Source organism: Microtus oregoni, unplaced genomic scaffold (assembly GCF_018167655.1).
Source record: "Microtus oregoni isolate MIOR12 unplaced genomic scaffold, Mior012 000061F_ref0000440, whole genome shotgun sequence".
Lineage (NCBI taxonomy): Eukaryota > Metazoa > Chordata > Mammalia > Rodentia > Cricetidae > Microtus > Microtus oregoni.
Window position 1 is genome coordinate 7344143 of NW_024543871.1, and position 14004 is coordinate 7358146.

Consider the following 14004-nt stretch of genomic DNA (forward strand, 5'->3'; position numbering starts at 1 on the left):
CTCCCCCTCCCCCGATCAAGTCCCCCTCCCTCATCTGCTCGAAGAGCAATCAGGGTTCCCTGACGTGTGGGAGGTCCAAGGACCACCCACCTCCATCCAGGTCTAGTAAGGTGAGCATCCAAACTGCCTAGGTTCCCCCAAAGCCAGTACGTGCAGTAGGATCAAAAACCCACACACATAGTTTTACATGTGTATGGAGAAACCGAAGAGATCATTTCAAATCCAGTGCCTAATAAAAGACATTGTTGAAAAAAAAAACAACAACAACAAAAACTAGCCAGTACACTGGGTTTGATGATCATATGCCTTTAAATCCCATGACTCAGCAGACTGAGCGCCATACATGTGAGGTCATCTTGGTTTACATAGTGAGTTTCAATACAGCCAGGGCTATGCAGAGGGACTTTTTCTCAAAAAACAAAAACAAAATAACAAGCAAAAGAACATAATGTTGGGGAATGAGTAATGGTTCAGAAGTTAAGAACACTGGCTGCTTTTTCAGAGGACTTGGGTTCAATTCCCAGCACCCATATGGTAGCTCACAACTATCTGTAACTCCAGTTCTAGCGGTTCCCATACCCTCTTCTGGTCTCCAAGGCACTGCATGAAAGAGTTGCACAAATATACATGTAGACAAAACACTCATACACATATGAAACATTTTTTTTTTAATTTAAAGATATAATGTTGGGAAGTTACACTCGGTTTATCTGAGTTAATTTTTATTTTCAAGGAGTAGTGATTAACTTTCCATGAAGTAAACAAAAAAAGTCTGCAGGGGAGAAGAATCAAAGGTCGTATTGGTTATGCCTGCCTGCCTGCTGACATGCTCCTTGCCATGATGATCGTGGATTACCCCTCTGAGACTGTAACCAAGCACCCAATAAAAGTCTGCACAGCGCCGCAGAGCGGCAGGGCCAACATCTCTCACACACACCAATTTCAGCTCCTTCAGGGATAAACTCAGGAGTGGTAGAGTCAGATCACAAGGACATTCTGATTTTAACTTTTGGAGGAGCCCGCATTGTTTTCCAGGGGGTCCTTGATAATTTGTATCATTTCCAACAGCGTCTAAAGCTCGGTTCCCTTGTCTCCATCTCCATGTGTAAGTGCTATCAGTATTTTCACAACGGCTGTTCTAACTGCAGTGACGTGGAACCTCATGTTACCTTTTATTTGCAATGGATGAGTGGATGCCAGGACCGCAGGGCCATGGGAAGCACTGGGTTTCCTGCAGCCTCCACCAGCCCTGCTGCCCTGCCCTGTCTTGTAGTTGAGCCATGCCCTCAGCTGGCCTGGCTGTCTTACTTTCCATCTGCCCCTTCATGTACATGGCATGTAGATAGCAGGGTTATTACTATCCACTAGATTCCCCTGAGCCAAAGCCCTAATGGTCCTTATTTGCTTTCTCTTCTCCACTCTCACTGGCTGGGGAGCCCTGCAGATTCACCTGGTAAAGGTTTCTTGGTCTGTGTGCTCTGTTGTATATGTACACGAGGTCATTACCGATTACTAGTTAGGGCTTCAACTTATGATGTGGGAGTGATTTCTTATTAATAAAGAAACTGCCTAGACCCATTTGATAGGCCAACCCTTAGGTAGGCGGAGAAAACAGAACAGAAGGCTGGGAGAAAGAAGCTGAGTCAAGGAGTCGCCATGATTCTCCCACTCCAGACAGACGCAGGTTAAGATCTTCTCTGGTAAGACACCTCGTGGTGTTACAGGGATAATAGAAATGGGTTAGATCTATATGTAAGAGCTAGCCAATGAGAGGCCAAACAGTGTTTAAATGAATACAGTTTGTGTGTTGTTATTTCGGGCATAAGCTAGCAGGTGGCGGGGTGCTGGGGACGCAGCCCCGCCACTCATATTACAACAGACTTAGAGCCAGACTCTCCCACAGCCACATAGCATACTGGCCCTACAAGCAGTTGGGAGTATGCTTCTCTTCCTGTAACCACCATAAGCCTTTCACTTGGTGAAACTCACCTGGTGAGTTTCCGCACTCCCTAGCCGAGCCTATACAAGTCCTTATTTCTTGTCCTCAACCTGCTTCCCGGGCTTCTCCCAACCCCACCCCTGTGGTGATATTTCATTTGTATTTTAATAGATAAAGCTTGCCTGACTTCAGAGAGTAAAACAGCCACACTGGTCAGCTTACAGACCTGGCAGTGCTCTTAACGACTGAGCCATCTCTCCAAGCCATGCATTGGTTCTTCTTCAGGTTGCTTTCTCCTCCTCATCTATGTTGGCCTAGCGTGCAAGATCCAGCATGAGGATCACCTCTAGAACTCCTCACAGATTCTCCAAACTCCAGTGGTTTAATTATCTGTCTTCCTTTGATACTTCATTGTTGGTGGTTGTTTTACTTTTTACTCTCTGCTCTTTTGGGGGCCCACCACACACCTCCCAAATAAATACAAGATTTATTCTTTCTCATGAATGCTGGCCTTAGCTTGGCTTGCTCCTTGCCAACTTTTCTTGTAGACAAGGCTGGCCTCGAACTCACAGAGCTCCTCCTACCTCTGCCTCCCAAGTGCTAGAATTAAAGGCGTGCGCCACCACCGCTCGGCTACCTTGCCAGCTTTTCTTACATTGTCCTATCTCCCTTTTGCCTCTGAACTTTTATATTTCTCTATTCAATATACCTTTCTTTATTTCCTACTCTATGACTTGCTGTGTAGCTGGGTGGCTGTCCCCCGGAGTCCTCTCCTTCTCCTATTCCTCTCTCTCTCCCCTAGATTTCTCCTCCTATTTATTCTCTCTGCCCGCCAGCCCCACCTATCCTTTCTCCTGCCTAGCCATTGCCCATTTGGCTTGTTATTAGACCAACCAGGTGTTTTAGACAGGCAACGTAGCACAGCTTCACAGAGTTAAACACGTACAACATAAAAGAATGCAACACATCTTTGCATCATTAAAGAAATTTTCCACAGCATAAATGAGTTATAACATATCTTAAAATAGTATTTCACAATATTCATGGTGTTTCTTCTTTTGTGGTGCTAGGGATTAAACTCAAGGCCTCAAGCAACCTAGGTAAATAGTGTTGTACTGAGCTACACCCACAACCCACATTTTTAGATCCGCAGTCTACTGTTCTTTCAGATGAGCTACCTCTGCCACGTCTCTAAAAATAAAAAATTGTCCTTATCCTTACTTCTCTGTGAATTTTCCATATTATAATTCACAGGGATACTCACCTCAGCTGGCTGAGACAGGGTTGACCATATAGAGATGCTCAGGGAATCTTTAAGATCAAATCTAGTTAGCTTGGGTAATGGGCTGGACATACAGCTTGGCTGGTAGAGCACTTGCCCAAGTGTTGGAGCCCCCCTCCAACCTCATCACTGTGTACACAGTGAATGATGGTCCCTTCCTACAATCCCAACGCTGGAGAAGTGGAGGCAGGAGAATCAGGAAGAATTCAAGGTCATCCTTGCTTAGAGAACAACTTTAAATCCAGACTGGGATGCGTGAGACCCTGTGTCAAAAACAAAACAAAAAACAAAAAACCCAAAACAAAACAAAAAACCCTATAAGAAAATAAATAATCTGTTCGGATACTTATCAATGAAGACTTTGAGGCTTCATGTGAACCTATTTGCCTTGAAGTAAGGCCTACAATAACAGAAACAAGGGGTTATGATGAACAAATCAGCATGATATTTGAATAATGAGTAACCTGTCTATATTTACTTATCAATGAAGACTTTGAGGCTTCATGTGAGCCTATTTGCCTTGAAGTAAGGCCTACAATAATAGAAACAAGGGGTTATGATGAACAAGTCAGCATGATATTTGAATAATGAGTAACCTGTCTATATTTACTATACTTTGTTTAAAGCAAGGTAGATATGTAGCCCTAGTTTGCCTGGTACTTGCTATGTAGATCAGACTGGCCTCAAACTCACAGAGATCTGCCTGCCTCTGCCTCTAGAGTACTGGGATTAAAGGTGTTCAATACCAGGTGTGGCTTAAAATCAATTATTGATAATAATAATTTTAGTAAAATAGGGATAAAAGGATATTTTTACCCAAACACATGTCACATATGCACATCTATGTGTTTGTAGATTTGTTTTGTTTTGTTTTTGAGACAGGCTCTCCCTATGTAACTCAGGCTAGGGTCTACTCTGAGATCCTCCTGCATCAGTCTTTGGGTTTCTTTTTTTAAATTATAGTCTACACAACAATGCTCAGCTAACACATATCCTTTTTTTAAGCAGTGATTCACCAGATTCTGTGGAATAGAAACTTTGGTGTGGTGGCAGATGCACAGCTTTAATCCCAGCCCTCAGGAGGCAAGGCAGGCAGATCTCTATGAGTTCAAGGCCAGCCTAATCTACATAGTGAGGTACAGGCCAAACAGTGAGACTCTAACATAAAACAGGCCCCTGCCCCCAACCCAGAGCATTTGGATTAGAGATGGCTTAGTGGTTAAGAGTACTTGCTGCCCTGGCAGAGGACCAAAGTCTTAGCTCATAACCACCTGTGATTCCAGTTTCAGGGTATCTAATGCCCCTTTCTGGCTTCTGCCAGTACTTTCATGTGCATACACACACACACACGCACGCACACACACATACACACACACACACACACACACACACCCGTATATTTCTGGTAGTGGTACTACAATTAAACAAAACATTAAAGACAATTTGGATAAGATGACTTACTGTAATCCAGGCACTCAAGATGATGAAGCAGAAGAATCACTGAAAATTCAAAGCTAGCCTAGAGTATTGAGTCAGAAGACTCTACCAAAATCTACAAACAACAACAAATGGTAGACAAAAGAACAAAAGTCTTAGTGACTGTTGAAATGGGATAAATTTTAATGCATATCTAGAAAACATGGAAAATCAGGGCAGTAGCCATATGAAAAATTGAAAAGTGAACTAAGAACCTGCAAAGAATGTATTCAAATAAACTTGTAAAACAAAGCTAAGAACAAGGAACATGTTGGAGAGAGAGAGAGAGAGAGAGAGAGAAGAGCAAATAATAAACTATACAGTTTACCTCTTGCATTAAGAGTTTCAGCTCTTACATTGAAAAAGCTGTCTTTTCTCCAGTGTATGTTGTGGTATCTTTGTCAAAATCAGGTGGTTATAAACGCCACAATGTATGAATTCTTTAATTTTAAAAATTTTGTATACATGAGTATTTGTTTAGGCACACACACACACACACACACACACACACTTCTCAGGGCACATTACTGATGATTCTAAGTGTTCTTAGGGTGTGCTCTTCAAGGTATCTGTAGCCTAGTGGTGAGACTGGAAATATGTATACGAGAAGAAAGTAACTCTTAACTACCTTGATCATAATATGCAATGATGGGGTTTCTTCGTTAGTCAAAAAGCGGCTTCTCTGTGGAGGCTCATTTTAAACTGAGACAGGACCCTCCCTGCAAGGGCTAAAAAGGCTTGAGGCAGAGGAGCTGGCTCTCGTGAGGATGCCCCGGATGGAGACGTGCTGATGATGTTGCTGCCAGGCCATTTGAGGTCAACAACACTGCAGTCAAAGGCGGATGAGTATTGCGGGCTGCTTAATGAAGCAGGGTGTTTGGGCTGCAGTTCAAGCACTGGGCTGGATTCCATCTGCACTGCAGTAAAGGAGGCTGTAGCCCTCCATGATCAGCCTTCTCCTGTGGGAAAAGAAACCACAGAAAGCAAGATAAGGTTGAAAAGTCTCTTCTAAGGACAGGTGTCTCTTATGAGCATGGTGGACAGAGGGAAAACACCAGTGGCTTGGCCACTTTGTCAGTCTGATTTTCAGTTTTGGTTTTTTTTTTGTTTTGTGTGTGTGTGTGTGTGTGTGTGTGTGTGTGTGTGTGTGTGCACCAACATGGGCAGAAAGCATCCTGGATGGCCTGTTATGGCCTGAGGTGTTTCCCTCCCAAATATGTTTGTTGAAATCCTAATTCTCTGTACCTAAGAAGGTGACTGTATTTGAAGGTGGGGGGTCTTCAAAGAGGTAATTAGGCAATTAACATAAAACCGTGTGTCAAGTTGGGAGCTTAGGTCCCAGCCCCCCACATCTATCCCAGCCCCCATGCCTGGTCTGGACTCCAAATTCCAGCAGGCCAGGTCCTGACCCCTCCCTGGGGGTGGGTTCAGGACCACTTTCCCCAGGGTATTTAAATGAGCCCCCAAAAGAAGAACTTGTGGTCCCTTCTGGTGGTCGCGGTCCTGTGGCTTCCAGGTTTCACCACGGGGCCACCTAAGAGCGCAGAACTCCCATTAAACCTGGGTATTTCTTAATTTGGCTTGTTTTGATTTGGCTTGATTGGGAATTTTGCGTCGGCAGGGAGCTCACGTTAGGAAAAATTCCTAACACCATGGTCAGTGGGCTAGACTCTAGTCCAATGTAACTGCCGTCCCTACATGAAGAGAAAGCTGATACAGATGTGCACGTGTGACCACAGGGAGAAGATACTTGCACGTGGGGGTTAGCCTGGGGGGCTTCGTTGCTGCTGTTGGAACCACAGTTGTAAGCAATCTGCCCTGAAAAAGCCTGCTATCCACTGAGCATAGATTAAAATGATGGGCACCATAGCCCGAGGGCCAAGTGCTCACAGGGTAACAGCAGTTTAATTTTTTAAATGGCTTAAAACAAAAGAGATCTGTAATACCTGAAAGCAATCCAAATTTTGAGTTTCAGTCTCCACACCCAGTGTTTTACTGGAATACCACTTCCGGCCTTTGTGTTATCTGGTGTCTGGCTTGAGAGGAACGACAGTAGGTAAGGCCAGCCTCAGCTACACACCAAGAACTCTGACTTAAGCCCTTCCCCACCTCTGGTCTATAAACCTCTGGCTGCCTTGGAAATATTATGTAGCTCAGCCTAGCCTCGAACTCATGGCACCTTTTGTGCTGTATCCTCTTGAGTGCTAGAATTAAAGGCGTGTGCTACCTTACGTGCCTCTATTTAGTAGCAGAAGTAGAGACAGTAGTAGAGTAAGTAGACGTAGAGCCAAAGGTCCTGTACTTCTGCCACTAGCCACATGTTCCTGTCTACCCCTTGTGCCAAGACACAAAACCCAGAGAGTCTAGTAGGTGCACATTAGATCCCAGGAGCTGCCACTAAGTAGGGTGTCTACCCAGCTTGAACACAATTATACACAAATACTAATAAAAACTTAAAATCGTTTGTTTATTTAAGCATCCGAGTGAAGTCTATCTGGCAGTTTTTGAATGTTTGTTTCCTCTTATACTGCATTCCTCTTGCATTTGTCCTTTCATGAGTGTCTTTTTTTTTTAAAGACAGGGCTGTCCCAGAACTTGCTTTGTAGAAGAGGCTGGCCTCGAACTCACAGAGATCCATCTGCCTCTGCTTCCTGAGTGCTGGGATTAAAGGTGTGCACCACCATTGCCTGACTCACTAGTGTACCAGGGCTTCAAATAGTAAAACCATCCTGTGGTCATTAAGATTCCGTAATGACGAAGCCTCATTGTCTGGCTCATTTGTCACCAAGCTCTGGGAGACGAGGTATCAATTTAGGCACATATCTAAGTGGCTTGCTTGCAGACTGTTTTGTGGCTCTGTATGTTATGTTCTTTGATGTCCTTCAGTCTAGGAGAGTCAGACTTTTGGTGCCCTGGACAGTTACAGTAGCTAGCTGGACTGCTAAGGTATACGCAGAACCAGTATTTCCATCGGGTGATTGACATCTTTCTTTCCTGTATCTCTTTCCAAATGTCTATATGTCAATGATCTATCATGAAGGTGAATTTTAGAATAGTACATATTTGTTTTCCTTGCAACAGTTATAAAACCCTAGCGACCAAACATAATTCTCAGCCTTTTGTGCAAAGGCATCAGTCACTTGGGAGGGCATGGGCTTGTTACTTTATCCATAATGATTAAGCCCCATTCTCTTGTATACCCAGCTCAATAGCCTCTTCCTCCATGAAGCTGCTCCCAGCAAGCAGGTCCCAGTTATGAGCCATCAGCATCGGATCAAACAAATCTCATCTTCTGTAACAAATCGCATGGAGAATTTCTAAACAATTGTCTTCCAAGTTAAAATCAGCCTCCACTATTGGGAGTAAGGGACCTAGATTCAGAGTGCCAGGTGAAACGGTCTGATATTTCCCATTCACCCCACTCTTAACCAGGATCCTCTTTTCTGTTTGCATAATATCAGTACTTGAAAAAGTATAAATATCATAATAGACGTTCCCCCAATCAACGTCTTGCCCTCTTGTTTTTATCACAAGTGGTTGCAACCACCGGAAGGCAGAATGTCCATCCTTTGGATGTCTGTTCCACTTGTTCAGAGAAATCAGGCATAAGTTAAGGGGATTGGCTCTCCAAACATCTGAATCTGTACCTCTAAATCTATACCTTGAAGGGCTCTTAAGGGTTAGATAAGTCCAAGGCTGGTAGTGTTTCTTTAGTACTCTCAAATGCCCTCTGGCATTCTAGAACCCAAATATGGGCTATGATAGCGTTTTCAGGGTTTTGCAGAGATTTTACTATTATTCCAAAGTTAGGAACCCAAGTTTGGCAGAGCCGAATCATGCCTAGAGCCTCTCTCAGATGCCTCCTCCTTTCGGAACTTGTAATGGCATCATTAGTCATTTCTGGTTGGAAATTAAGCTCCCTTCTCTTTAAGAGCTGAGGTGATCAGCTCTGCTTACAAATGCCAACTCTCTGTGAGATGACTCTTTGGATCTAGCACATGCCAGGTGATTTAGCATTGAAGCGGTGTTAAATATGTCAAGTAGACATTTTTCAACATTGGCGCTTGTGATCAGTTAATCAGCAACACACTGCAGCAAGACTCCTTCCAGTCTCAGAGCTCTTTTTGTTTCCTCTGAGACAGGATTTCTCTGTGTTGCCCTGGCTGTCCTGGAACTCACTATGTAGACCAGGCTGGCCTTGAACTCAAAGATCCGCCCGCTTCTGCCTCCTGAAAGTTAGGACTAAAGGGGTGCACCACCATCACCCAGCTCATTTTCAGAGCTCTTAAGTCTGTGGGTAACATCTTACTAAAGACAGTCGGAGAAGTTTTGAAGGCCCAAGGCAAACAGTATATACAATTTATATATATAATATATTGATGGAGGAGAATCATATTTCTATCTGTTGTTTCATTGGTCAAGTAATAAAGAAACTGCTTGGCCTCTGATAGGACAGAAAATTAGGTAGGCGGAGTAGACAGAACAGAATTCTGGGAGAAAGAAGCCGAGTCAGGAGTCGCCATGATTCTCCCACTCCAGACAGATGCAGGTTAAGATCTTCCCTGGTAAGCCACCTCGTGGGCTACATAGATTATTAGAAATGGGTTAGATCAATATGTAAGAGCTAGCCAATAAGAGGCTGGAACTAATGGGCCAAGCAGTGTTTAAAAGAATACAGTTTCTGTGTAATTATTTTGGGTATAAAGCTAGCCGTGCAGGCAGCCGGGTGGTGGGGACGCAGCCCTGCCGCTCTTATTACTACAATATATAAATATGTAATGCTAATGTGTGTGTGTGTGTGTGTGTGTGTGTATTTAAAGGCATGCACCACCACCACCCAACCCAACAGTGTATTTTAATATCCTGGATTAGTCTGATTTCTGTTCCTGGGATAAAACACTGATTAAAAGTAACCTGGGGTTTATTTGGCTTACCCTTCTACCTCACAGTTCGTCATTTAAAGAAGCCAGGGCAGGCACTCAAGCAGGAAGCTGGAGGCAGGAACTGAAGTAGAGACTGCAGAAGAACGCTGCATACTGCTGTTCTCTCCATCACTTGCTCAGCTTTCTTTCTTATACAATTCAAGTCCACCTGCCTTGGGGTGACATCACCCACAGTACGCTGGACACTTCCACATCAACCACCACTCAAGAAAATGCCCCACAGACATGCCCACAGACCGGTATGATGAAGGCAATTCTTCAGCTGAAGTTCTGTCTTCTTGGAAGACTCTGGTTTCTGTCAAGGTGATGGGCAGCTCACCAGCACATACTATTTCTTATTTGGGATCTTGCCAGTAAAAAGCAAATGACAGCTGAGGATTGTTATTAAAAAGGCAAAAGCAACCATATTTAAGGTTAAGAAAAAACAAACCAGAAAATGACCCACAGTCCTAATGTAAGCCAGTCAAAGTGTAAGAGTTTGCCACCGCAGGATGAACAGCCTATACGCTGCCATTAGGAGCTTTCAGTCCTTCAACATATCTATGTCCACTCACAGTCTCTTTCTTTCTTTCTTTCTTTCTTTCTTTCTTTAATTAATTAATTTATTATGTATACAGTGTTCTGCTTGTATGTACACCTGCATGCCAGAGGAAGACACCAAATCAACCACCATGTGGTTGCCGGGAATTGAACTCAGGACCTCTGGAACAACAGCCAGTGCGCTTAACCTCTGAACCATCTCTCCAGCCCCAACCACTCACAGTTTCAAACGGACAGAGCTGAGTGTGATGCAGGATGATCCAGAGACAGATGAGCCCACTTTTAAGAAATTTTACACTAGTTCAATTCCTTCCAAAGCCTCTTTATCGGGGGGGGGGCTTTCATTTCATCCAAAATATGATTCCCTTTTGAATAGTTTAAGGATGTAATTTTTATGAGTGTTTGCCTTCATGTACAGATGGATATCATGTATGTGCCTGATGTCCAAGGTGGTCAGATGATGGTGTTGGCTACTCTGGAGTTACAGGTAGTTGTGAACTACCATGTGGGTGCTGGGAACTGTAGGGCTATGACATTTTTTTCACTCTTTTGGCTCTTATGGGGGCCTGCCACCCAGCTCCGAAATAAATAACACAGAGGTTAGAAATGCCCGGTCTTAGCTTGGCTTGTTTCTTGCCAGCATTTCTTAACTTACATTATCCTGTCTACCTTTTGCCTCTGGGCTTTTCCCATTCTCTTACTTCTGTAAATCTTACTCTGTGGGTTACTGTGTAGCTGGATGGCTGGCCCCTTCTCTTCCTTCCAGATTTTTCCTTCTATATATTCTTTCTGCTTGCCATTCCCGCCTATTCCTCTCTCCTGTCTCACTATTGGCCATTCAGCTCTTTAGTAGACCATCAGGTGTTCTAGACAGGTACAGTGTCACAGCTTCACAGAGTTAAACAAATGCAACATAAACAAAAGTAACAACCTTAGTATAATATTCCCCAACAGGGAGCCAAACCCAATTCCCCTCAAGAGCAATGAGTACTTTTTTTTTTTGGTTTTTTGAGACAGGGTTTCTCTGTGTAAGAGCCCTAGCTGTCCTGGAACTCACTCTGTAGACTAGGCTGGTCTCAAACTCACAGAGATTCACCTGCCTCTGACGCAGGAGTGCTGGGATTAAAGATGTACGCCACCACTGCTTGACTGACATTCTTGTCTTATAGTGGTCATATTACCCATTCTCATATCCTCTAGAGTTTCTGAACAACATTCATGTAATTGTCAGTAAATTTGACAGGTTTTTTTCCTAAAAATGAAGAGGAATTTTTCTTGTACTGCATGTATTTTGTTTTAGTTCCCTGGCTTAGTTGCACCGTCCCCTTTTCTCCTGTAGGGTAAACCGCTTATGATGATGACATTGTGTCTGGGTTTCAGGTAAGTTCTACTGATGTAAGAGCATCTCTAAGATCTGAGTGTGTGTGGCATGCTCCTGATGGAGGTACCAAGCCTCTTCAATGGTTCTGCCTATGGTTAAGCTTTCCATCTGTGAAGGAAGTACAACATTGAAAAGAGCTTAAATGACCCCCCTGGGGCAATGAGCAGCAAAAGTAAAGACAAACCAGTCCTTTTCTGTAGACGATTTCACAGAGGTGGGATAGAGCTTTCCTTTAGCAACTCTCAGGCTGAGAATGAACTAAATAAAGCCTCGTAACATTCTGTAGGCTAACCACACTCATTCAGACCTCAAACCAGCTAATACCTTAAAGAGTGTCTCCCTTCTCTCCAGTAGGATGGATGCTCACTAGGCCAACTGTCGGGTCTTAAGAGTGGTAGAATTTTCCTGTTTCCCTCTCTTATGATAGAGGAAACAGCTACAGTCACCTCCTCCTTCCCTATGGGATTAGAAGGTGCTGTGAGTTCAATACAAACTAGGGATGGACTTGGAGCATTATAAAACCAGTAACAATAAAAATTGAAACAGCAAGCCGGGCGGTGGTGGCGCACGCCTTTAATCCCAGCACTCGGGAGGCAGAGGCAGGCGGATCTCTGTGAGTTCGAGACCAGCCTGGTCTACAGAGCTAGTTCCAGGACAGGCTCCAAAGCCACAGAGAAACCCTGTCTCGAAAAAACAAAACAAAACAAAACAACAACAAAAAAATTGAAACAGCAGAAGTTTAGCTCGTTCTTAGAATCTTCATTCTGCAATAACATAAAAACTTCTACATAAAAATTTTCATTCCATTTGCCCACTTATTTTTGCTAAAAATGATTCTACTCATAAATTAATATAATGTTAAGAACCTTCAGGTATACATCTTTCACCAGAATCTAATATAGGTCATATTCAATGTATCAGATCCTTCTTAGTAAGTCATCTATCTACCTATTGAAAGCTTACCATCTATTCGCCTGGAATCTCTAGCTCAGCCACCCCCCAACCCCATTCTCTCTCTCCAAACCTCACCCCCTCAAAAAAGCCGCCAAAAGCCCAGTTCTGCATTCTTGGCAGTGGCAGAGGCTCCTCCCCCCCAAGTTGCCAGCAGCTCAAGACGGTGCCTAAAAGCACACCATAACTGTGCACAAAGCTTTTGGAGGACACGCCCCCCACCACCTGCAGGGTATTTAAGACCCCTCCTTTAGACGAGCCACGTGGTTTTTCTCCTGCCCCATCCCCCCCCACCTCCATCTCTGGGGGTTGGAGGGTCACCTAGGAGTGCTTTGCCGAAATAAACGTGGTCTTTTACTTTTTAATTTATCTTGATCTGGCTTGCTGCGTCAGAAAAACCTATCACCATCTGTCTTAGAAATTTAAAAAATTTTAAAAGTATTTAAATTTTTAAAAAGAATAGATAGGTGTTTTGCCTGGATGTATGTTTGCTTACCACTTGTGAGCCTGGTTTTTGTGGAGGCCAGAAAAGGGTATAGGAACCCCCACAATAAGAGTTGTAGATCATTGTGAGTTGCTGCTGTAGGAATTCCAGAAGCCAATAGCCTTTAAGTTACTTCCCACACCAGTAGACCAGGGCTGCACTCAAACTCAAAGAGATTCTCCTGCCTCAGACTCCCTAGTGCTGGGATCAAAGGTGTGCACTACCACTGGCCAACACCTGTATTTGCTCAATTCTTTGACAATTTTATAAATGTATGTACTGTGTTTTGTGTTCTCTCATCTGACTCCCACTGAATCCTTCCTTCTCCTACTCTTGTACCTCTTTTTCTATTGTTTTATTTATTTATTTGTGTATTTATTGATTTGGGGCCACTGAACTTAACTAGGGTTAAGCATAGTTTAAATATTTTTTCACAGCCGGGCGGTGGTGGCGCACGCCTGTAATCCCAGCACTTGGGAGGCAGAGGCAGGCGGATCTCTGTGAGTTTGAGGCCAGCCTGGTCTACCAAGGGAGTTCCAGGACAGGCTCCAAAGCTACAGAGAAACCCTGTCTCGAAAAACCAAAAAAAAAAAAAATTTATTTCACATTTGGAATTTGGGTCACTTCCTTTTAGAATGCTTGTGGTTTACCTTGTAGATAGCATGACAAGGGGTGCTATTAAATCTCTCTCTCTCTCTCTCTCTGTCTCTCTCTCTCTCTCTCTCTTTCTCTCTCTCTTCCAGTTGCTGGAATTGGTTGCTGTTCCATGTTGGTGCAGAGGATTTCAGCTGCGAGTCTACCCCTAAATAAATATTATTATACTCAATTCTGAGCTAGTGTGGGATTTCTTTTTTAGCGTCCTTCATCAAGTTGCCATATTAGGTAGTAAGAATCAAACCCATCTACTCTGGAAGAGCAGCCAGCGGTCTGAACAGCTGAGCCATCTCTCCAGCCTCCATCTTAGAAATTTAAACACAGTAAGGCAAATGCCAGACCAAACAAACTTGT